Raw genomic sequence first — 24,932 nt, 5'->3', positions numbered from 1 at the left:
CACAGATTGGGACTTGAACCCATATCCTGGGACTTGAAGCCAGCCAAAACCCAGTTTGGGACTCGAACCCACATGGCTGGAACTCAAATCCAGTCACAACCCATGGTACTTGGTTTCTGGATCTAATGAAGCTCAGGTTCTTGATGTCTCATTACAGAAAGAATTCAGTGAGAGACAAAGTGATAGGTAAGAAGTGGATTTATTCAGATTTAGAGAGAAACACACTCCACAGACAGAATGGTTTTTATAGGCTGGGTAATTTCACATGCTAATGAGTGGGAGGATTATTCCAACTATTTTTGGGAAGGTGTGGAGATTTCCAGGATTTGGGCCACCACCCACCCTTTGGTCTTTTAACACTGCCTTGGAACTGTCAGGGCACCTCTGGATGTGTCATTTCACTTGCTGATTGAGGATCAAGGTCTAGTCTTGCCTGCCATCTTGGTCCAATTTAATTCTAATTGGTTTATGTTGTGCCCCTGGGGTATGTCATTCTTTGAGAAATTGTGCTCTGCCACTTTCCTTCCTGTTACAGTAACACTTTTGGAGTTAGATGGTCACTGGCGTTGCTTTAGAAGCTCAATAATGTCAGATTTGATGTCTCTTTTATATTTTACTCATGGCTCATTTACTCATCCCCCCCCCCCACCTCATTCAATCAAAGTGGCTGCTGCAACCCCAGTCATCACATCTGTGTTCTAGTAAGAAAGAAGGTAGAAAGTGGAAGAGGTATGGTCTGTCTCATTGATTGTTCATATCCTTCTCTAAGGCTTCAACTGTGTCATATGATCATATCTACAGAAAGAGAAGTGGATGGAGTGAGTAGTTACTTAGGTACATTGCTTCCCTACACAAAATGAAGGTTTTGTAGTCAAAGGAAAAGGAGTGATTGGCCATTAGGAAGGCACTTAATCCTACACAGCAAATTGGACAAAATGGGGAATATATTGCCTTTGTGAGAAAGGCAAGGATAGAGTACCTTCAAGAAGTCTGTATGAGCTAGCTTTGTATAACAAGCCACTTCAAAACCTAGTGACTTTTAGTTTAAATTCAGACAAATATTTACTTGATGATGAATCTGTGGATTGGTGACTTGGGCTGGGTTCATCTGGGAAACTCGTCTCTGCTCCATGTGGTATCACCTGGGTGTAGTGTTACTGCTGTGACCTTAGCTAGATGGCTGGGATGTTTGGGATACCTGGGCTTTTTCTTTTGCCTTCCATCATGGCGTGACTGGGACCAAATGGTTTATGATGATCTTTTTCATGTCTGGCAACTGTTGCTGCCTTTTGGCTGGGTCATCTATCTCCCCAGGCTGGAGACCAAGTTTTGAAAGCAGCAAGAGAAAGTGTAGGTCCCAGTGTGCGAGTGCTTTTCAAACCTGTGCTTGCATTGCGTTTGCTGATGGCCTATGGCCAAAGCAAGTCACTTGGCCAAGACCCAACTAAGTTAGTGCAGAAGGGGACTGTGCAAGGCTGTGTGTCCCAGGAGGCATGGCTTATTGGGGGCCATTATGTATCAATCTACCAAATATACCCTAGATCAAGGACCAGAATGTCTCCTTATCATGTCTTTGCCTTTCTCTGCAGGTCACCTTCATTCTTTTACACAAAGCACTTGCCCATATCTGGAGTCCAGGGATCACTTCCTCAGCTTCCCACTCAAAGGGAACAGATGTTTCCTCTTTAATTGTATTCTGAAAAATCACTGGAAGAACTTCGATTGGCCTGCTATGGGTCAGATGCTAACCCCGGGGTTAAGCAATTGGGATATGATCACTGGTGGTTCCCAACAGAGCCTCATATTTGGCCAGAGGTTGCAGAAGGGGCAATTTTAAGAGACATCATTCTAAAAGTGAATTGAGATCCTTTCTGGAATAATGGAGCTATACTGACCAGAAAAGACAAATAGATGTGCAATGTTGGGAGGAACCATCGAACAGAAAACCTCACATGCTCTCTTTCTGGATTTTTAAAAAAATATTTGTTTTGTTAGTTGATTGAGAGAGTCTGGATTTATAATAAGAACTTAAGCTAATTTAAAAATCAATTTCTATTATTCTCCAAAACTTTAGCTTATTAAACCAATCTACATGTTTTCCTTATTTTCTTTGGAAAAATTCAGATTAACTTCCACCATTGGTCCCCAAAGGAAGCTTTCTGAGTGTTCTTTGTGGCCAGCATACAACAGAGATTACATTATTTGTCACTCCCCTCTGTTTGCAGTTGTGTTGGGAAAAGAACACAGAAAGCTAAAGAATAAAGGCTTGCGTCCTTTAACTGGTACATCTGTCACATCACTGAGGATCTATTTTTTTCCCTCCAATCGTGTAAGGAATTTAAGAGCATGCTAACAAGGTTCCAGATCGGGATCTGTGAATATACGGATTTCTGGCAAAGTGAAAATGCTGGTATCACCTTTCCAGCAGGGTGTCTGATGGAGGCATTCCAGATGAGTGTCACCAAGGGTCTCAAGCATGAGTGGAGTGTAAGCGCGTCCTCTTGCTTTTCAACTGGATTGAGGTACAGTTAAGAGAGGCAACCACCGGAATTGTTGGAGAGCAGAGGAATGCTGGCCTTTGGGGAATGCTCCCGTTTCCACAAATAGTAGAGATTCCTGAAAGGCTTTGAGAGAGGCTCTTGCTGGTAGCCATGGCGATGCTGGGTTTCTCGTGTCCCCACTGCGAGAGAGAGAGTTTGTTCCCAGTTCCCAGGGGCCTTAGCTGGTGCAGCCATGGCTTTTTTCAGAAAGCTTCTAGGCAAAACTCCTGCTCAGAAGCACTTCATTAATTGGTGGAACTTGCTCCTCACTGTCTCGATGCCCTGCGGCGTTTCACAGGCACCCCCCTTCTGCCCAGCAAACGTTTGCCTGTAATTGTGGTATCACTACTTTTAGTTAACATGCTCTGCTTTGCCTTCAAGGGGTTGTTCAGTTCTCCTCTGGATTCTTTGCTGGCACTTAGGGTCTGTTTATCAGCAGGACTGCTGAGGAGTCTCTGGACTGTGACTGAATATGAAAACAGTCTGGCTTCACATATACCCAGTTCAAAATTCATGCTCCCTTCTGTCTGTATTCCTTAGCCCTCTGGTCTCCACTACCCACTGGCCTATGTGTGGATTTCTTTGAGTTTCCCCTGTAAGAGTTTTGCTTAATTTCTTGAATCTGTAGGTTTAAGTATTTTGCTAAAGACTTGGGGATTTTTTAAGCCATTATTTCCCCCAGTATTTTTAGCACCATCCTCCTTCTCTTCTAATTTTGGGACTCAAGTGACCTTAATTTTAGGATTTTTACTTTTTACTTTTATTTTTGCCTCACAGGTCCCTGTGACTCGGTTAATTTTTGTTCAATCTCCTTTCTCTTTGTTGTTTAGAGTGGATGAGTTCTATTGATCTATTTTTAGGTTCACTATTTTCTCTGTCATCTCAGTGTCCATCTGGTGTGTATATATCTATATATACATATATGTATATATGGTTATTATACCTTATATTTCTAAAATTTCCATTCCGGTCTTTTTTATTTCTCTGCTGAGATTTCCTATTTTTCCAGTCTTTTTAAGGATATTTCCTATTGCTTGTTGTCGCATTTTTAAAAAGTTTTCGCCAGAAAATTATATCAGTGTGTGTTACTTTGCTCAGTTTGCCCTAACAGAGTACTGTAGACTGGGTGGTTTAAACAATAGAACTTAATTTTCTTGAAGTTCTGGTTGCTGGACGTCCAAGGTTAAGGCACTAGCTGGAAGGTTTGGTGTCTCCCTGACTTACAGACAGCTGCTTTCCTGCTGTCTTATGTGGTCTTTCACATGGTACATGGGCATCCCCGGTGTCTGTGTGTGTGTGTGTGAATTTTTTCTTCTTATAAGGACACTGAGTAGATTGAATTAGAGCCAACCCCAATGGCTTATTTTAACTTAATCTCCTTTTTAAGGACTCTATCTCCAAATGTAGTCACATCCGGAGGTACTGGTTGTTGGGGTTTCAATGCATGAACTGGGGGGGCACCCAATGCAGCTCATAACCCTGTGTCATCTTGAGGTCGCTGTCTGTTGATGGTCTTTTCTTAGTGGATTGAGGATTTCCTGGATCTTCATATGCTGAGTAATCTTGAATTGTACAATATCCTGCACATTTCATGTTACACTGGGAGACTCTCGACCTCAAAACATAAATATTCTTGTTTTATCAGACAAGTGACCTAGTTAGGTTCAGGCTACAAGTTCCAATCTGATAATTAGGATAGTGAAGAACAGAAAGAAGAAAGCTGTGAATGCTTGAGTCTCCTTAATGGGAAGAATAGAGGTCTGAGAAAAAACATAAATTGTATTATTCCTTGGTGACCATGTGGTGGCACTGGTGGCATGAGACAGCTTAGTGCTGTCATGTCCAAAATAGGGTGTGTACATTCTAAGAATGTGCGAGATTGTCCCTTAAGGTGCCTGAAGAAAACATTTCGTTGTTGTTGTTCAGTCGCTGTCATGTCTGACTCTTTGTGACCCTGTGCACTATAGGCTGCCAGGCTCCTCTGTCCATGGGATTTCCCAGGCAAGAACATTGGAGTGGGTTGCCATTTTCTTCTCCAGGGGCTCTTGCCCACCAAAGGATTGAACTAGTGTCTCCTGTATTGGCACACGGATTATTTTTACCACTGAGCCACCAGGTATTAGAACTCCAATTTCTGTTTAGTTTCTATCTTGAGAAAATAGAAATACACTATACTTTGCTAGTATTGAATATATGATTGATACTGGCTCCATCACTCAGTAGCTAGGATGGATGATTCTGTGTCACTGGTCTGCAAGAGAAGTGGGAGCTCTGTAACTCAGAGTTGGCGATGGCTATCTCATTCTGAACATACAGTGACATGTTGTAGTTTACATGTTCTTGGTGAGATGAATCTATACACTATATTACTGATTATGATAAATGAACACTCTTTAAAATGTATGAGTGACTTAAAATATTTTCTGCAAAGAATCTACTGGTCAAGATGATCCTAATAATTTAAGTCAATAATAACAATGAAAAAATGGAAGAAAAGCATAGCCCCTCTGGGTTTGAACTCTTTCTCAGATACATTGTGAGCTAAAAACAATAGCTATTAGTGATATGTTATCTAGCAGCAATTTTTTTGGATAAAATATGCCCGCTTAACCAATCTTTTTGAAATGAAAGTGACATTTTTCACAATAAATGAGAAAATAATGGCTTTTGAAAAAAAAAAACTCATGCTTTGGAGAAAGAATTTTGAAAGCCTATGTAAAGAAATATTTCCATCACTATGGGACTTTTGTTCCTGATTAAGACTGATTCATTTTACCTGTAAAACTCTCATATTTCAATGTTAACAATGTTTTGAAAGTGAATTTTCTAATTTCTTAAAAATTGTCCAAATGAATACTTCAGGTAGGTGTTAAGATCATCTGTAAAAATATAAATATTAAATACTTTCTTTTAATTAAAAAAAAAAGAGATTAACATTATAGAGGATGCAAATTTATTGATCAAACATAAGACTTATGTGAAAGTGGAAGTTGCTCAATCGTGTCTGACTCTTTGTGACCCCATGGACTATACAGTCCATGGAATTCTCCAGGCCAAAATACTGGAGTGGGTAGCCTTTCCCTTCTCCAGGGCATCTTCCCAACCCAGGAATCAAACCCGGGTCTCCCATATTGCAGGTGGATTCTTTACCAGCTGAATCACAAGGGAAATCCAAGAATACTGGAGTGGGTAGCCTATCCCTTCTCCAGGGGATCTTCCCAACCGAGGAATTGAACTGGGGTCTCCTGCATTGCAGGCGGATTCTTTACCAACTCAGCTATCAGGGAAGCCCCAAGACTTGTATATGAATACACTTTTCCATAAGGACCTGTGTTTCTTTGTGAAGTATATTTTTCAACTAGACAGCCATTAAAATAGAAAACCAAAATAAATTTAGAACCAAGCCATCAAATCACTGTTTCACAAAGTTTTATACCCAGGCTTTAAAAAGCAGTGGCACATGTTCAATTATACTTTCTTGCTAAAATTAATTTTATTAGTAATAATTTTAGTTAAGACAGAAAAGCTTATATCATTAATCAGTACACTAAAATAAAACTTATTTAGCTCATATTTCTCATTTTATTTAAAGTTTATTTTTGTATATTTTCTTATAGACACAGTCATAGTTAATTTGGTGTTTTATACACTTTCTTGTGTACCAGATACTGTTACAAATGCTCTACTTATATTAATTAGTTTAACTCTCACAGCACCTAATATATAAATATATATATATATATACTATTGTCCCCATTTAAAGAATTAGGAAGCTGAAGAACAGATAGGACTAACTAAGATCCCACATACTGTGTGGCATTGCCAAAAAACGAAATCAAAATCACCCACATAAACAACAACAGCAACAAAAAAGGTTAATAGGGATGAATTTGGGTAGAATTAGAACAGGAAAAATTGAGGAAGTGAGGAGACAAAAGAGAAGTTTGTTGTGCTCACCTAGGCAGGAGTGGTAAGGGTCAGAATGAGGGAAACTTGAGGGAAGGAAAAAGGGAGTGCAGATGAAAAGATAGCCTTCAAAAGAGAAGTCAGCAGGGCTTGGACACATTAAATGACAGGTGAGCAAATGGAAGAAGACAGAATGACACCAGTATTTTCATTTAAGTTGGTGTGGTGTGTACGATGACATTGAGAAATGGGAAAGTAATATTTAGAAGGGCAATGATAGGTTTGACATTTTTATGTTGAATCTGAATTAATAGAGAAACATATTTAAGTAAAAATGTCTAGGAGCATTTGGAAATCTTCAATTGCTCTGGCCCAAAGATAGAGTTGAAAGTCATCTGCATGGAGGACAGAACTGAAGGAGGTCTTTATTATCCAGAGATATATAGTAAAAAGATCATTTAAATAGCTTTATACAGAGCACCACCATATACCAATATATAGTGGAAAAACATAAAAAGAAAAAAGTGATTATAGTTATTTGTATCCTATATTTAAAACAATTTATATCCCAATTCCAACTGGCCATTAATCCTTAGAATGAACAAAGAATTTCTTGTTGTCGCTGTTTCCATATACCCAGTAAATCTGTGCACTAGTCTCTGAGAATCTACACTCCGTCTTACCTTCTAAAAAACTGTATAAATGCAGACTTATTTTCTAGTCTTTTTGTCATCACCAAGTGTTTTTATTTAAAGAAATCACTGGTATATTGATTTGAGTTTTGTCTGGTCTTTTATGCACAAATCTCACACACAGTAAAAAAGTCAGTCTTGGACTCTTTGACATGAAGTGAAACTTCAAAGACTTTTGGTAACCTATCTGAATACAAGATCCTTTTAGATTTTTATCATTGTTTCCCTTGAGCTATCTTCTTGATATTTTTAAAAAACTGTGGTAGAAGACACATAATATAAAATACATTAATACCATCTCAGTCATTTTCAATGGTGCAGTTCAGCGGTGTTAAGTACATTCACATTGTTATGCAAACAATATCCAGAAAGTTTTAGTCTTGCAAACTGAAACTCCATAACCATTCTCCTTGCCCTTAGCACCTAGAAACCACATTGTGACATTTTCTTTTCTTTTTTTTCCTCACTTTTTGACCACACATGTGGGATCTTAGTTACCTGACTAGGGTTTGAACCTGGGCTCTCTGTGGTGTAAGTGCAGAGTCTTAACCACTGGACTGCTGGGGAAGTCCCCATTGCATTATATTTTCTGTTCTCAGAGTCTGAGTACCTAGATACTTGCTGCAAGTGTAATCAATCACACAGTATTTGTCTCTTTGTTACTGGATTATTTTAGTATAATGCCTTTTAGGTTTATGCAGGTTATAGCACATGTCAGAATTTCCTTTTTTTATGGCTGAATACTATTCTTTTGTATGCATGCATCACGTTTTGTTTATCCATTCATGTAATCAGTGGACATTTGAGTTGCTTCCACCTTTAGGCTTTTGTGGGTAGTGCTGTTAGGAACATGGGCTTACAAATATCTCTTCATGACCATGCTTTCAACTCTTTTGAGAGTATACTCAAATGTAATTGGTGAACCAATCAGAAATTTAATTTTTAATTTTTTGAGGAACACCATACTCTTCCATTGTAACTGCACTATTTTACATCCTATTAATAGTCCCAAAGGCACCTTCCTGATGGTCCAATGGTTAAGAATCTGCCTGCCAATTCAGGGGACAAGGGTGCCACAAGGGTTCCCTGGTCCGAGAAGATTCCACATACTGCAGGGCAACTAAGCCCATGGGCCACAATGAAGACTCAGTTCAGTCATAAATAAATAAATATAAAATAGTGCACAAAGATTCCAATTTTTTTACATTGTCAACAGTTGTTCCCTTTTTTAATGTCTTTTTATAATAGCCACTTTAATGTGTTTTTGATTTGCATTTCCCTAATGACTAGAGATATACATCTTTTCATGTGCTTATTGGCCATTCATATATTTGGAGAAATGTTTATTCAAATACTTTACTCATTTTTGAATCAGATTGTTTTTGTTTCTGTTGTTGAAACCTAGAAGTTTTCTGTATATTCTGAATTTTAACTCATTGTCAGATATATGGTTTGCAAATATTTCCTTCCATTCCATGGGTTGTCTTTTTACTCTGTTGATTATGTCATTGATGGACAAAAGTTTTACATTGGTGTAATCCAATTTATCTCTTTTACCTTTGTCTATGCTTTTGGTGTCCATGCTACACTAAAATATGTTACCTTGGCATATTTTATACTCAATATGCCAGCAAATTTGGAAAACTCAACAGTGGCCACAGGACTGGAAAAGGTCCGTTTTCATTCCAATCCCAGAGAAAGGCAATCCCAAAGAATGCTCGAACTACCGCACAATTGCACTCATCTCACAGGCTAGTAAAGTAATGCTCAAAATTCTCCAAGCCAGGCTTCAGCAATACGTGAACTGTGAACTTCCAGATGTTCAAGCTGGTTTTAGAAAAGGCAGAGAAACCAGAGATCAAATTGCCAACATCCGCTGGATCATTGAAAAAGCAAGAGGGTTCCAGAAAAACATCTGTTTCTGCTTTATTGACTATGCCAAAGGCTTTGACTGTGTGGATCACAATAAACTGTGGAAAATTCTGAAAGAGATGGGAATACCAGGCCATCTGACCTGCCTCTTGAGAAACCTGTATGCAGGTCAGGAAGCAACAGTTAGAACTGGACATGGAGCAACAGAATGGTTCCAAATAGGAAAAGGAGTCCGTCAAGGCTGTATATTGTCACCCTGCTTATTTAACTTATATGTAGAGTACGTCATGAGAAACACTGGGCTGGAGGAAGCACAAGCTAGAATCAAGACTGCCGGGAGAAATATCAATAACCTCACATATGCAGATGACACCACCCTTATGGCAGAAAGTGGAGAGGAACTAAAAGCCTCTTGATGAAAGTGAAAGAGGAGAGTGAAAAAGTTGGCTTCAAGCTCAACATTCAGAAAACTAAGATCATGGCATCTGGTCCCATCACTTCATGGGAAATAGATGGGGAAACAGTGGAAACAGTGTCAGACTTTATTTTTTGGGCTCCAAAATCACTGCAGATGGTGACTGTAGCCATGAAATTAAAAGACGCTTACTCCATGGAAGGAAAGTTATGACCAACCTAGACAGCATATTAAAAAGCAGAGACATTACTTTGCCAACAAAGGTCCGTCTAGTCTGAGCTATGGTTTTTCCAGTGGTCATGTATAGATGTGAGAGTTGGACTATAAAGAAAGCTGAGCACTGAAGAATTGATGCTTTTGAACTGTGGTGTTGGAGAAGACTCTTGAGGGTCCCTTGGACTACAAGAAGATCCAACCAGTCCATCGTAAAGGAGATCAGTCCTGGGTGTTCATTGGAAGGACTGATGTTGAAGCTGAAACTCCAGTACTTTGGCCACCTCATGAGAAGAGTTGACTCATTGGAAAAGACCCTGATGCTGGGAAAGATTGAGGGCAGGAGGAGAAGGGGATGACAGAGGATGAGATGGCTGGATGGCATCACTGACTTGATGGACATGGGTTTGGGTAGACTCTGGGAGTTGGTGATGGACAGGGAGGCCTGGCGTGCTGTGAGTCATGGGGTTGCAAAGAGTTGGACACAACTGAGTGAATGAACTGAAGTTGAAAGAATTTGAGAAAACAGCAGAAGCTTATTTTGACCCTCTGCTCACCTTTCACCCCGAAGTAGGTCATAGTACTCTTAAGTGAGAAGTGCTTTCCCTGTAGAAACAAAGGTGCATCCTCACCTCCAAAGACAAAATGATGCTAGAAAGACTCCAAATAGGCCTTGCTAAGTTTCCCCCAGCATACTACACTCAGCTCATGCTCCTTGGCCTGTTATATTTCTCCATGAGTATCCACTCTTCATCAAATCTAGTGTGAAAATTACTCAGGTTTCACTGTTTCTTCAGATCTTGATTTTTTTATGAAGACTAATGTTTCTTAAGACTTACTTTAAGTAAATTTACATGTTTTCTCCTACTACTCTATCTTGGTCAATTGAATTTTCAAAGCCAGCCAGGGATCCCAAGAAGGTGGAGTAAAAAAAAAAAAAAAAAAAATTCCCCTAAATTTCTAAGAAATTACAATGAAATATGTCCTGAAGCTTTTCTTTGGTCTTTTCTTTTAAGACTCATAGATTTAGGTCTTGCATTTAGGTCTTTGATCCATCTTCAGTTAATTTTTGTATATGGTGTAAGGTAAGGGTACAGTTTATTCTTTTGCATGTGGATATCTAGTTTTCCCACAACCATTTGTTGAAAATGTCTTTTTTTCTATGGAATGGTCTTGGCTTCCTTATCAGGAATCATTTGACTATGATTGTGAGAGTTTATTTCTGGGCTCTCTATTCTATTCCATTGTTCTGTCTGCATTCATGAAAATACCACACTTTTGATTACAGTGTGAAAGCATGATAGTCACTCAGTTGTGTCTGACTCTTTGCTACCCATAGACTGTAGCCCTCCAGGCTCCTCTCTTCATGGGATTTCCCAGGCAAGAATACTGGAGTGGGTAGCCATTCCATTCTCTAGGGGATCTTCCCGACCAAGGGACTGAACCATGGTCTCCTGCATTGCAGGCACATTCTTTACTGTCTGAGCCACCATGGAAGCTTTGCAAGAAGCTTGAAATCAGAAAGTGTGATATCTTTAAGCTTGTTCTTCTTTTTCAGAATTGTTTGGCTATTCAAGCTCTCCAGGTTTACTGTTATGACACAGTTATAAAGAGGACAAAATTTGTAAAACATTTGTGAGGGTTCATCAGTTTTTTCTAAGAATCTTTCTTAATTTTTTGATATTCAAATCAATGTGAAGTCTTTGAAGTATCTGTTGTGTCATCATCCCTGTAAATTTATCTTCATTTGTTCACTGGAGTAGCTCTTCTATATGAGTACCTTTCTAAGTGTCTGAATGGTGCTTTGATATCATGAAATCCTGCATCTTTTACAAGATGTAAAATTCTTTTTTGAAATAGATTTGCTCTTATATTTTGTGGTGCTAATAGATGTATACCTGTGCTAACCAGTGTGTGCTGCCTCATTTGTCTCAATACATTAGCAGATCTTTTGTTAAGTAGGGAGGGATCTTAAATGTAGACTAATTGTTATAAATTGTCTCTTGTGTAGTGAATATTTTTTACAGAATTAAACTTTGTGAGTTTGGGGTTTCTGATGGTAAGTACTCAAATAAGGATAAGTTGTCACTGTTGAGGCTATGAGAATGGATATGTTCCTGAGAATAAAGTGCTTTGGGAGAGCTGGAAAGAAAACCAAAGTGCTCACGAGTCCACTGACTTTTAGAGAGTTGAGGGCAAAAACATTGAGCATTCATTCCTGGGGAATGAGTTCTTAAGGAATTATGACAAGAATTTGACTAATTAAATAAAAACTGATATTAAACAAAGAATTTCAGATTAGTTTCTCAGGGAGAATGCTTACTGAGGAAAGAGAAATGTGGGATGTGGTATCATTCTGTAAGAAAGAAAGAGGAATAAAGGATGATAGATGGAAAAGAACCTTGGGTTTCAATTTCTTTTAGAATAAAATGGAGGTAAGATATGTGTCTCCCATTGAGCTCCCATTGTCACACATGTTCTTTTTTTTCTTTCATGTTCTTATTTTCACGCACAGATTTTTTGCAGAGAGACAATTAGAGACCACAGAAAGCCTCTCACTTTGAATTTATCTTGAGCACTGTCGCATCTCCGTGCTTCCTGCCCCTGAGCTACTCCTGCAGGGCTTTCGTCAGAGCTCGCATCCACCCACCTTGACGTTAGTTACTAACAGCTGAGAGTATTTCCCCTCGGAACTACCTGCAAATTAATGAGGGATTCTAGACATTTAGTAGAACCATGTACAAAACAAAAGTTATAAATATATATGAAGGCGTTTCAAGCATATGTATAGTCATATTGTTTTATTCATTCTCTACTCATTTCTACTGAGGGTGTTTATTGAGTTTTGTGCTCACAGTATTAGACTGAGAACACAAAAATAAATCAGTCCTTAAGAAGTTTGCTACCTAAGTTCTCAACCAGGAAGCATAATAGTACTCTCCCCATGTTTGAACATATCTGGGGGCAGTTTGGTTTGTTCCAATGACTTGGGGGACATTACTGGTTTTTAGTGGGCAGAAACCCTCTGGAAAGATTTGCATAAAGAAGAATTATCCAGCCCTAAACAGTGGTGTCTCCATTGATAAACAAATGCTAGAAAAAGAATAATACTAGTAGCAGTGATTTATTATATACCATACTGTCTTAAGCACCTTACCTGCATTGTTTAACTTCACCTTGATACGCTGGACTTCCCTTATGGCTCAGCTGGTAAAGAATCCGCCTGCAATGCGGGAGACCTGGGGTTCAATCCCTGGGTTGGGAAAATCCTCTGAAGAAGGGAACGGCTACCCACTCCAGTATTCTGGCCTAGAGAGTTCCATGGACTGTATAGCCCATGGGGTCACACAGAGTCGGACACGACTGAGCGGCTTTCACTTTCTCACTTTCACTTGACATTTTGGAGTTAATACTACACTTTTTTGAATAGCTAAAAGGATAAACAAGTCTTTCATGGTTATGCTGCTAAGTAGATGGCAGAACCAGATTTGAAACAGTGTTCTAGATTAGACCCCAGGACCTATAATTTTAATGACAATTAAATAACTTTATTATATTATATTCATAATTATAAAACTATTATTTTAATAATAATTTAATAACAATTTTAATAACTGGCACATAGAGCTTCTTAAGGTAAAGGGGAAACAGAACATGGAGATCTGCATGCATGAGCAAACCCAGAGGGCACAGACTATGATTCATTCATCTCTCTTCCTTACGCCTAGTGCAAGGACTGCCAAAATTCCTCTCCTCTACCTGTCATTTTTGCCTGGAAAATCCCAGGGGTGGGGGAGCCTGGTGGGCTGCTGTCTATGGGGTCACACAGAGTCGGACATGACTGAAGTGACTTAGCAGCAGCAGCAGCAGCACCTGTCATTTTATTTAGTTCAATAGACTTTAAAAATAATTCACATCAAAAAAATTTAAAAAACGCCACACCTCAGGGTGCCTCCCCATGGAGGAAGGAGCGCGCCCAGCTCCTGCAGCATATTCAGGAAAGTCATCCACACAGGGACCTGACCACACCGCACACTGGCTGGTTCACAGGACTTATTATCCTATCCTAGACGTCCTGGTTCTATTAGCCCTAGCTGCAGGGACCAAAAGTTTCCTCTGCCCCTTCTGAAACATTAGATAATGTCAGTGCAGGGGGATAATACACTCTTTCTATATTTCTGCTCTGCAGTGCAGCAACTGTTGCTCTTGGGGATGATTGTGCTAATTCTTAGGTCATTAACGCCAAGTACTACATGCCTACACACTACTCTAACCAGAGAGAATGCAAAACAGTGCAATACATCTTTCTGAAGCATGAAGTTTAATAAGATTGAACGAAGGGAAGAACCAAGGAGTTGGCAATAACTATCCTCTCACCCACCACATGGAAGACTGAAGTGTGGGGGATGGGGACATGCCCCAGGGGACAGTCCAGTCTCTGAAGTTTCACCCAGCAGGGGAGGAGGGGCAGCCAGGCAAGGGTGGCACCTCTTCTGTTCGCCCAGGCCCCTCCAGAGCATCCTCTGTGCTGGCCAGGGTTCTGGACAGAAGGCTTCCTGAAGGGGTGGAGGTGCTGGGTTTGAGTCCCATCATTCAGGTGGGAACATGCCCAGGTCCCAGAAGGCTTGGCAGGTTATCCACTGGGTGTTTCTGGGCTCACTTTATTTTTACCCCTCTTGCTAGGCAGCCCACAGCAAAGATGTTTAAATATACCTCTCCAGATTCTCCCAGCCACCCCCTTCTTATTCTGGGTGAGGCCAGGGGGAGTGACTGTGGACATATTCTGGGGCTGCCCAACACGGGTGGAGCTTCCCGCATCAGGCACATCTGGGGGGCAGTGGGTTCCTTCAGGGATTTTACTGATGACGTCATGGGTGTTCCCGATGTCACAGGTGCCCCTGGTGTCCCGGGTGACGGTGGCATGAGGATCGTGGGTGCCGTGGGCACCACCGGTGTCACGGGCGCCTCTGGTGTCCCTGGGGACACTGGTGCCACAGGTATTGCGGGCGCCACGGGCGTCTTCTATGTTGCAGGCCCCAGTGGTGTCCTGGGTGCTTAGGGCGTCATGGGTGAGGCTGGTATCACAGGTGAGGCTGGTGTCACGGGTGCTGCAGGTGTCACACGTGAAGCTGGTACCACTGGTATCGCAGCTATCGCAGGCACTGCTGATGTCGCAGGCGTCTCTGGTGTCCCGCGTGAAGCTGGTATCACGGGTGTGGCTGCTGTCACGCCCGGAGCAGGTGTCACAGGTGAGCCTGGTCCCGCACGTGTCGTGGCGGTCACCGGCGTGATCGGTGGCTCGCGCGCTGCTGTCATCACGGGTGTTGCGAGTGGAGGGGGCTGAGCTGGGGGTGACGGTCCTCGCCTCCGGGCAGGGTAGGGAGTGGCAGGCTCTCTGGTCTTCTCCTTGACTCCTGGTTCTCCTGCTGCTGAATGGTCTCCCAAAGCCAGTCGGGAATAAGCGTGGACACTTCAGGGCTGGCGGGAGGCATGTGTTGTTGGCTGCTGAGGTCGGAGGAAACGGCCGGCCTCACCATGATGGTGCGGGCCCCCACCTTGGGTTCGTTCGTGTCACTGCCACTGCTAGTAAGCCAGCCCTGGATCTGGTCCCTTCACCAGCCCAGCATCATCCCCACTGTCACCCCAGAGTACTCTTCACAGGCTGGCGGGAGTGGCTCCTTCTGGCCCATGTTCACCCATGGATGCTGCCAAACATCTAAAGTCCCTCTGTTGCTAGGCTTGAACATTAACATCCTCTATTAAATCTGTTATTTCCCTTGATAGGCGTTTGGGCACATGGTACTGCCCTGTGCGGATGCACTCCGCAGCTCCCAGAAATCGCGTCCCCTGAAGGGGAGGGATTCAGTTAGCATGGTGTACAGGCCGACGCCGAGGCTCCACACATCCACCTCAGCAGCCAGGACCCAGGTAGAGTTCTGGGGCCGTGAACGCAGGGCTGCCGCAGAAAGGGTTTAGCTTCTTTCCTGGGTGCCACAGGTTACTAAGGCCGAAATCCGAGCTCTTGATGTTGTTGTTGGCGTCGAGGAGAAGGCTGCTCAGCTCCACGTCGGGGTGCACCACGCCCCGCGGGGGGCAGTGCCGCAGGGCCGAGACCGGCTGGCGGGACGCGCCTCGGGCCTCCCCCTCCGTCAGGCGGCCTCGGGCCTCCAAGGAGGTGGGTAAGTCTCCCCCGCTGAGGTACTCCATGACTGTAAACAGAGTCTCCGGTGTATGGATAACCTCCAGGAGTTTGACGATATTCGGGTGGTTCGCGGTTTTCAAGCTGTTAAACTCTTGTAATACTTCCTGCAGGTTGGAAAACGTCAGATGTGTCTTTTCAATTTCTTTGATTGCTACCACTCCCTTGGTCCGAACATGCCGGGCCAATTTCACTTCGGCGAAGTGGCCTTCACCAATTGTGTGAAGGATCTCATAATTTTTGATACGAGCCATCTTGTTAGCGGAGATGGCTACGAAGTCCTGCATCCCTAACTATACTAACTACCACTAAGCTATACTAATGACCTAACTATACTAACTCTACCACTAACTATACTACCACTAAGCCCTCACTAAGAATGCTAACTGTTCTAACAATACTGCGTATGCTAACAGTGCTATACAACTATTCTTGCTAACAACTAGTAACAGTGCAAATACTATGCTAGGAGACTGTTAACTATGCCTACTGCACTAACTATGGAGAATACTCACAGTGCTAACACTAACTATACTATCCATGCTAACAAACTTAGCTATACCAACTTTGCTAACTGTATCAATGATACTCTCTATACTAATACTAGCAAGACTAACTAAACAAAAAAATAATCGTAAGACAAAATGACAAAAAAGGGGGAAAAATGGGAAAAAACAAAAAATGAGGAAAAACTAAAAATGAAAGAAAAAAATGATAAGACACAAATTTAAAAAATGAGAAAAAGAGAAAAAAGAGAAAAATAAAAGAGAGAAAAAGGAAAAAAATCAACAAAATGGCAAAAACACGGAAAAAAGCTCGCTAGCTGTAGGTCCAGCTGTCCGGTCACCGAAATCAGCTTCCTGGGCTCTGGACAAAAACCGCCACCAGCTGGGGTCTTATAAAGGGTGTTGGTGAGTTTCATGACAGTGATGCCCTGTGAGGTCAGAGCAGGAAATGGACCAGTCGTGGCTGGGATAAACCCAGTGGTTTTCTCCCTTTTCAGCTTCAAGGCCCCTTTACACTTAGGTAAAAGGTCCCAGAGATTTTTCTTTAAATATATTAGAGACTGCTAGTCACTTTGTTAGAAATTAAAATCTGTAGGAGGCTTCAGCAACGTTTTCATTTCTAGTTTGTGAAAGTTAGTAATAATTTTAAAGACCTCATAATGTCTCCACTTGAAATATTCAATTCTTTTTCCTTAAACTCTGGTCGCAATGTGATGATTTAACTGACTTGATGAAACTATAGGAAAATGTTCTATTGTGTGAGACACTGGTAAAGCACATTATTAATGTTTATGAAGCTGAGAGAAGATTTGCCAGGAGGATCAAGAGCAGATTTCTCATCGGGAGCCTCAGAAGTCAGATGACATGGGTCAGTGTCTTTGAAATGTTGAAGGAAAGAAGGAAATGTTAACCAAGAATCCTATGTTTAGCAAAACTGTCCTTCGAAAATTAAACAGTGATTAACGCATTCCCAGTTCAGGAGAGTTGAGAGAATTCTCAACCACCCGATCTTGCTGAGCAAGGGAGTCCTTCAGGTTGGAATGAAAGATCCTCAACAGTGACTCTAAGCTTTATGAAGAGATCAAGATCTCTGGTAAAAGGAGGTAAATGGATGATTAGAAAAGCTAGTGCTACACTGCTGTAATTAAAATGGATAACCAGCAAGGACCTACTGTATAGCATAGGGAACTCTGCTCAATGATATGTGGCAACCTACATGGGAAGGTAGTTTGGGAAAGAATGGATACACGTGTATGTATGGCTGAGTTCCTTTGTTGTCCACCTGAAATTATCACATTGTTCATCAGCTATGTTGTTCAGTCACCTAAGTGTGTCCAGCTCTTTGTGACCCCATGGATGGCAGCATGCCAGGCCTCCCTGTCCCTCACCATCTCCTGAAGTTTGCCCAAGTTCATATCCATTGTGTCAGTGATGCCATCCAGCCATCTCATCCTCTGACACCCTCTTCTCCTTCTGCCCTTAATCTTTCCCAGCTTCAGGGACCTTTCCAAAGAGTTAGCTATTTGCATCAGGTGACCAAAATACTGGAGCTTCAGCATCAGCCCCTCCAATGAGTATCCAGGGTTGATGTCCCTTAAGATTGACTGGTTTGATCTCCTGGCTGTCCACAGGACTCTCAGGAGTCTTCTCCAGCACCACAGTTTAAGGGCATTAAGGCTTTGGTACTCTACCTTCTTGACGGTCTAGCTCTCATAACCATACGTGACCACTGGGAAGACTATACAGATCTTAGTCAACGAAGTAACATCTCTGCTTTTCAACACACTGTCTAGAAAAAAAGATATGACACTGAAAGATGAATATAAAATTAAAGTTAAAGAAAAAGAAAAGCCAATACTATTGTAACTTTGATTTGAAGCTTGAGTTTTTGTTTTCAATTTGATTTGAGACTAATATATAATAAACATTTCCAATACTTTTTTTTTAATTTGGGGGAAAAATCTGATTGGTCTCTAAAATAAATGTATGTTTCTGACTTCAAGGATAGCATTTATAAGTCTTTGTCCTCCAATATGAAGGTAAACCAGGGTCGGATCCCTTTGAATTCATCAGATAAATGACAGAAGCTACAAAATAAACTGATGTGAGGCAATAAGAGCAATAAGAGCAGACTTCAAGAAATGGAACTGAGGAACACTAGCAATAGGTGCAGTAAGGTCTCAGAACCCGTATTCCAGCTACCACCTTGAATAATATAGTAAAAAATATCCAGTAAAATTTTTTATGAAATGTGTAGACCCTCTATTAGTAATAGTCTGTGTGCATATGTGCTAAGTCACTTCAGTCATGCCCAACTCTTTGTAACCCTATAGACTATACAGCCCACCAGGTTCCTCTGTCCTTGGGATTCTCCAGGCAAGAATACTGGAGTAGCTTGCCATGCCCTGCGCCAGGGGACCTTCCCAGCCCAGGAACTGAACCAGCATCTCTTGTGTCTCCTGCCTTGGCAGGTGGGTTCTTTACCGCTAGCGCCCCCTAGCAAGCCCTAATAGTCTGCAGGGTACCATACCAGGAAAGCACACACTGTGTGCCTTAAACGGCAGAAATTTATAATTTTTCACAGTTCTAGAGGGTTGAAGTCCAGAATCGGGATTTTGTCAGGGTTGGTTTGGATCAGACTTCTCTCACTGGCTTATACACAGCCGCCTTCTATTGTTGTTGCGGTTTAGTTGCTAAGTCATGTCCAGCTCTTCCGCAACCCCATGGACAGGACTGTAGCCCACCAGGCTCCTCTGTCAGGGCCTCACATAACCTCTTCTCTGTGTACACACAAAGACAGACGGTTCTGGCGTCTCTTCCTCTCCTTATAAGGACACTTCCTGTTGGATTAAGGCCCCACCCTTTGGCCTCATTTAACCACTAACCTCCTTACAGACCCTATCTGCAAATACAGTCACATTAGTGGTTAGGGCTTCAGTATATACATTTTGAGTGGAAAATTTTGAGTCTTAAGCCATTCCGACATTGATTCCAAGTCCAAAGTCTCATTAAAATGTCACCTGATCAGATGTGGGTGAGAAGTGATGCATAAAATTAACCCTCACAGGACCCATAAAGAAAAATATAACACATGTTGAAACACAAATAACAGAAAAGTTGAACAAGTAAGGGTACTTTCAGTGCTGTAAAGGAGTCCAGTCCCTTAAATGAACTGGAACATGTACCTCCAATTCAGATTGCTGTAGAATTCGTTCTTTCAGAACTTAAGATAATTTTGACATTCATATGGGAGAATGAGTGAGGACAAGAGATTTTGAGAAAAACAAATTATTAGAAGTACAGAAAGCCTTCCCTTATCTGATGTCAAAGTGTCCTGCAAAGCTGTTGTAAGTAAAATAGTGCAGCATCAATGCAGAATAGACACAGGTCATGGAGTATAATTAGAGTACAGAAACAGACCCAGGTTAAATGAGTAAAGTTCAAAACCCTTAATCATAGAGGGAAGAAGAGTTTTAAAAAATGAACAGTATTAAACTAGAGAAAGCTTTTTATAGACACTAAAGAAGACCTAAATAAACGAAAAGGCATCATATATTGATAGATCACAAACTTAGTATTATTCATATGACAGCAAATTGATCTACAGATTCAACACAATCCCAGCATCTTTGCAGAAATTGATGAGCTGATCCTAACATTCTTATGGAAATATAGAGACCCAGGATAGTCAAAACAATTTAGAAAAAGAACAAAGTTGGAGGACTCAGACTTCTGAATTTCAAAATACATTACGAAGCCATCAAAACCAGGACAGTATGGTACTGACATGGGCTTCCCTGGTGGCTCAGCAGCAGAGAGCCCAGCTGCCAATGCAGGAGATGTGGGTTTGATCCCTGGGTTGGGAAGATTCTTGGAGAAGAAAATGGCAACCCACTTCAGTATTCTCCAACCTGGGAGACTGCATGGACAGAGCAGCCTGGTGGGCTACAGTCCATGGGGTTGCAAAGAGTTGGACATGACTTGGCGATTAAACAACCACAACCGAGTAGTTATCTTATCAAATGTCCCTAAGTCTGGGTTTGTCTGAGTAGATGGGATAAAGCATTTTTGGCAAGATCACTACTGAAGTGATGCTGTGACCTTCGTCCTTCTCTGTGCATCATTTCAGAAGCTGCATGCGTGCAGTTTGTGCTGCTAATGGTATCGATTTTGATTACTTGGTTAAGGTGCTGAATGACAGAATTATCCACTGTAAAAGTGTTTTCACATTTGCAACGAATAAATATCTTGTGGGGAGACACTTTGAGACTATTCAAATGTCCTGTTTCTCATCTCACTTTTGCCCATTAACTTGAGCATCCTTCAATGATTACTTCTCTGCAACAATGTTCACTGTGGTGTTTACTAATGGTCATTTTTAATTTTCATCATTCCTTATACAATTATTAATTGAATTCTACTGTAAGGAAGAGCAAGCCTTTCATCTCCACTTAGTATTCATTTATTTTTTCTATTAGTATGGATTCATGGATATTTATTTTAGTCTATGGGTTATAATCCATTACTATACTTTTATTTATTTGTTGCTCAAACTGTCCCAGATGTAGTCAGTGGGAGCTTATTCAATTTAGTCCATGTGTCTTTTTCAACACGTTCACATCATTTGTTGAACATTTCCTTCTTATTTTTTGGTTCCATAAGCATTTCAGGCTCACCTTATGCATATAATTTTTAATAGTTCTGTCCTCCAATTTCTTATATCTTTAAGGATCTCTATTTCCTTTTATCAAATAATGATACTTATAAACCAAAAGATGAGCACTAGGTATAGTTATTACTACTGAGATGTTACTACTTCCAGGATTTCTTAGGAAAGATAGCTATGAAATGATATATTTACTTAGTAATGCAAAATATGCATATATACTCATTTCTGTATCTATTTATGCACACACACACACATATTAAAACCATAAGTTCAGACTAATAGTTCTAATCCCAGTCCCACATCACTAGATTTATTGTCATTTTCTTCCTTTCCTTATTTATAGCTCCTTTCTCTGACCGGGAGAAGCTTGGCCCTCATTTTTGACCACATATTCACTTATTATAATTCAAGTATACACATAAACTAGTTTCCGAATTTCTAACTCACACCCTTGCATCAAAAACAAATTTACTAATTTTAAAGAAAAAGATAATCAATGATGTGTGTTAAAGACGGTAAGGCAGACTTTGTTCAGGACCATCATGGTAGGTGGAGGATAACACACTCTACAGAAAACAGTTTAGACGGCTCTTATTCACTTAAAAATCAGATCATTAAAGTCATTCCATACCAGTTCAGGGAAATTGTCTCCCCGACCCCCCACCTCTCTTTTTTAACGGCTACCTAGCATCCAGTGTATGGATGGACTATAGTTTATTCAATAACTCTTCATTGTATGGACATTTAGGTTGTTTCCAGTATTTTGCATATGCAAGCAACGCTAAAGAAATGTTCACATTGATTTTCATATTTTTGAAGGTGTAGCTGCTGGATAAATTACTAGAAGTGAAACTGCTGAGTCAAAAGGTTGGTGTGTATGAAATCTGGTTAACTATCTCCAAATTCCCTTCCAGATGGATCACACCAATTTTCATTCCCACCAGCAATGTATGAAAGAAACTATTTCCTCTGGGGATTTATTTAATGGTCAGAGACCAGGCCACATAAACTTCTGGGATACAGACATTTTAAAATTCAATTTAATATTTGTTGAAATACTTTCTTGCTTTGCTCCTCTGTATGTGTAAGCCAGCAGTTTGTTAACTGTGACATTGGGCAAGGTACTTCAACAATAAAACTTGGCTTTATTGTTTATAAATATGTAAAATAATAAAACTTGCTTTTAAAAGCATTTTTAAGATAGTGAATGAGATTACGTATGTAGGGAGTGTATTACAGTGCCTGGCAATAAATGAGAATTTGGGATGAGTGAAGTGCTTCATACATACATAGTGAAATAAAGTATTTAATTTTCTCCTGGCATCTTTGCACAGCACAAATTAAAAAAAAAATTGTCCACTTTCCCTCATAATTTGAATTAAAAGGTATTCTCTGAAGCAAGAATTCCATTTTTTTTTTTTTTTGATGGATTGTGGTTTCTTCTTTTTTTTTGGCTGTACCGTGCAGCAAATTCGGATCTTAATTCCCCCACCAGGGATCAAATTTTTGCCCCCTGCACTTGAAGCACTGTTCCTAACTACTGGACCGTCAGGGACGTCCCTGTGGTTTCTCCATAACGTTAACAGTCACCATGAGGAGTGAAAGATACCAGACAGAAAGGCTTAATATCCAATCATCAACGAGTAAGAAAATCTTAGACCAGGAAGGGACCATCCACACTGGCCTTGGACTGATTTTGAGCTTCCAAAGCAGTGAGAAATAAATTTCTGTTGTTTATGAAGCACCTAGTTGGTGGTCCTTTGTTAAAGCAGCCCAAACTAAGACATGCATTAAAATGGAAGACTGAAGCTTGACCATCTAACCTTAGTAAGAATGTATTCTACAACATCTGTTTATGCCAAGCTGTAATCGAGTCTCTGCTTAAATACTTTATTCTGCATGAGTACATCCAAAGAGGAAGTCATTCTGTTTTCAAATGACACCTTTCTAGACTTGAGTCAATTTTTAAAAACTTTTTAGAAACTTCAGCCAATAATCAAATGACACACTTAATCTGACATGAAGCCCATCCTCAACTACCACACAAAACCTGCATGAAGCTGAAACTTACTAATTTCTCCTCCTTGGTCCCAGTTCTCACCGGCCTCCTGGAACCAAACTAACCAAACAATCCCTTTGCTGCTTGACAGCGCGGCTTTTAAGAACATCTTTAAAATATGGTATCAGAGTCAGATTACAATGATAGAAAGAATCAAAGGACCACAAGCAAAAAAAAAAAAAACAAAAAAAAAAACACCCAAAACAAAAACCCCACAAATGTTCTATTCAAAAAAAGCAACTGGCAGACACTTGGTGACATTTTACAAGTCTTGACCTTTTTTTTGTGCTTCGGTAACACAAACATCAGAGCACTTACTATTTGCATCCTCCCTATGACAGTTATGACATTTCTTGTGTTAAACTTTAAGTATCTCAAGCTGATATGCTATTTTTTACATGTTTATTTCATATTCCTTGAACTAGAATGTGAGTTCTCTGAAGGCAGGGTCTCTCCAAGGTATAACTCCTCTTCTCCTCCCCTTTCTATAGACTATGTTGCTGTTTCTGTGATTACTGATTAGCAACTAGAATTTTTTTCAAAGCTATTTCTGTTAGGATATTTCCTAAGGAATGGATTGTAACTCTACTTCTTTAAGATTAGTTATACAGACATAAAAAACTACACTTACTCAAACATGATGGAGAAAGAAAGGTCTAATGGATTTTTCACTAATAGGAGTTCTTTACCTGAGGTTCAGAGAAAGAATTCGGTGATCTGTGAACCTGAATGGGAAACTTCTTATTAACCTTTATGTGAAATTTAGCAATTCCTTCAATTAGGATTATAGGCAACAAGCCACAGTAGGATTAGAAATATCTATTGAACGTGTTATTGGTAAAAATCACAGGTATTTTCATATTACAATTACTACAAATTCATCGTTATTTATTTTTTATCATTATTTGAAATTACAGTACTTTCACTAAATTGTCACTAAAGCTTATTCTCTAATGTGAGAAGCATCAAAAATTTGTATTTTTAGTATTTGTTAACTGTATTTCAATAATAACGGGTTTCTTTTTTAATTCTATGCATTTTACTTCATAAAACCATGGATCATTACTAGAATTCATGAAACAACAACAAAATAAAAAGGGCGTAACTCCTGCCCTATAATAGAGAGTGTGGGTGAGGTGATTACAATTCCAAAGAATGACCATAACTGTCATAATCATATCCATTATAATAAAATGACGGGTGAGTTTTAAAATACCTGCTTATGATTTGAAAAAACAAAAAGGGACTTTAAGCTGATCATTTTCACTTAGACAAGAAAAAGTATATCTATAGAAAAATTAATTTTCAAATACCTATTAACTTGTTATGATTAGAACAATCACAGGACTGTAAATGGTTAGGTGCTCAGGACCCTTTAACAGCGACTATTCACTGCTGCTGTTGTGTTCTTCACTGTCACCATTTTATAAAAGGACCAAAATCCATTATAGGTAGAATTCTTATATTTAAGAAAGTATGTAAAAATGTCTTTCCTTCTAGCTAGCTTCAAAATATACACATACATTTTATTTCTAACTACTAGAACTATGGCTTAGACTTTTCCTGCTCAACTATACTGGTGATAGCTAAAATGACTTAGAAAGGAATTCAAGGAAAAACACATACCTCTCCTATTGAAAGGAAGCTGTAAAAAAAAAAAGTTCCAATTAATCTACATTACTTCCCATTCTAAGCCAGAAACTAAACAATATAGGGTATTTCCTAGAGACATTTTTAGCAGTTCAATAATATGCACAGAACATTTTTCTTAAATTATGTTTAGCAGATATCACTTTTCATTTAAACCATACTTTTCACATGTATTTGAATAATCATTTCCCCCAAAGACATATTTACCTTC

General features: G+C 40.1%; 1 pseudogene; it reads right to left on the bottom strand.

Annotated features, from left to right (window-relative positions):
* Positions 1-24,717, bottom strand: part of LOC133042392 (GPI ethanolamine phosphate transferase 1-like) — an 88,014-nt pseudogene extending 63,297 nt beyond the window's left edge.
* Between the last annotated feature and the right edge of the window lie 215 nt (positions 24,718-24,932).

This window comes from Dama dama, chromosome 21 (genome assembly GCF_033118175.1).
Source record: "Dama dama isolate Ldn47 chromosome 21, ASM3311817v1, whole genome shotgun sequence".
NCBI classification, from domain to species: Eukaryota; Metazoa; Chordata; class Mammalia; order Artiodactyla; family Cervidae; genus Dama; species Dama dama.
The sequence above is the reverse complement of the archived record's forward strand: the minus strand, read 5'-3'. Positions and strand labels throughout refer to the sequence as shown.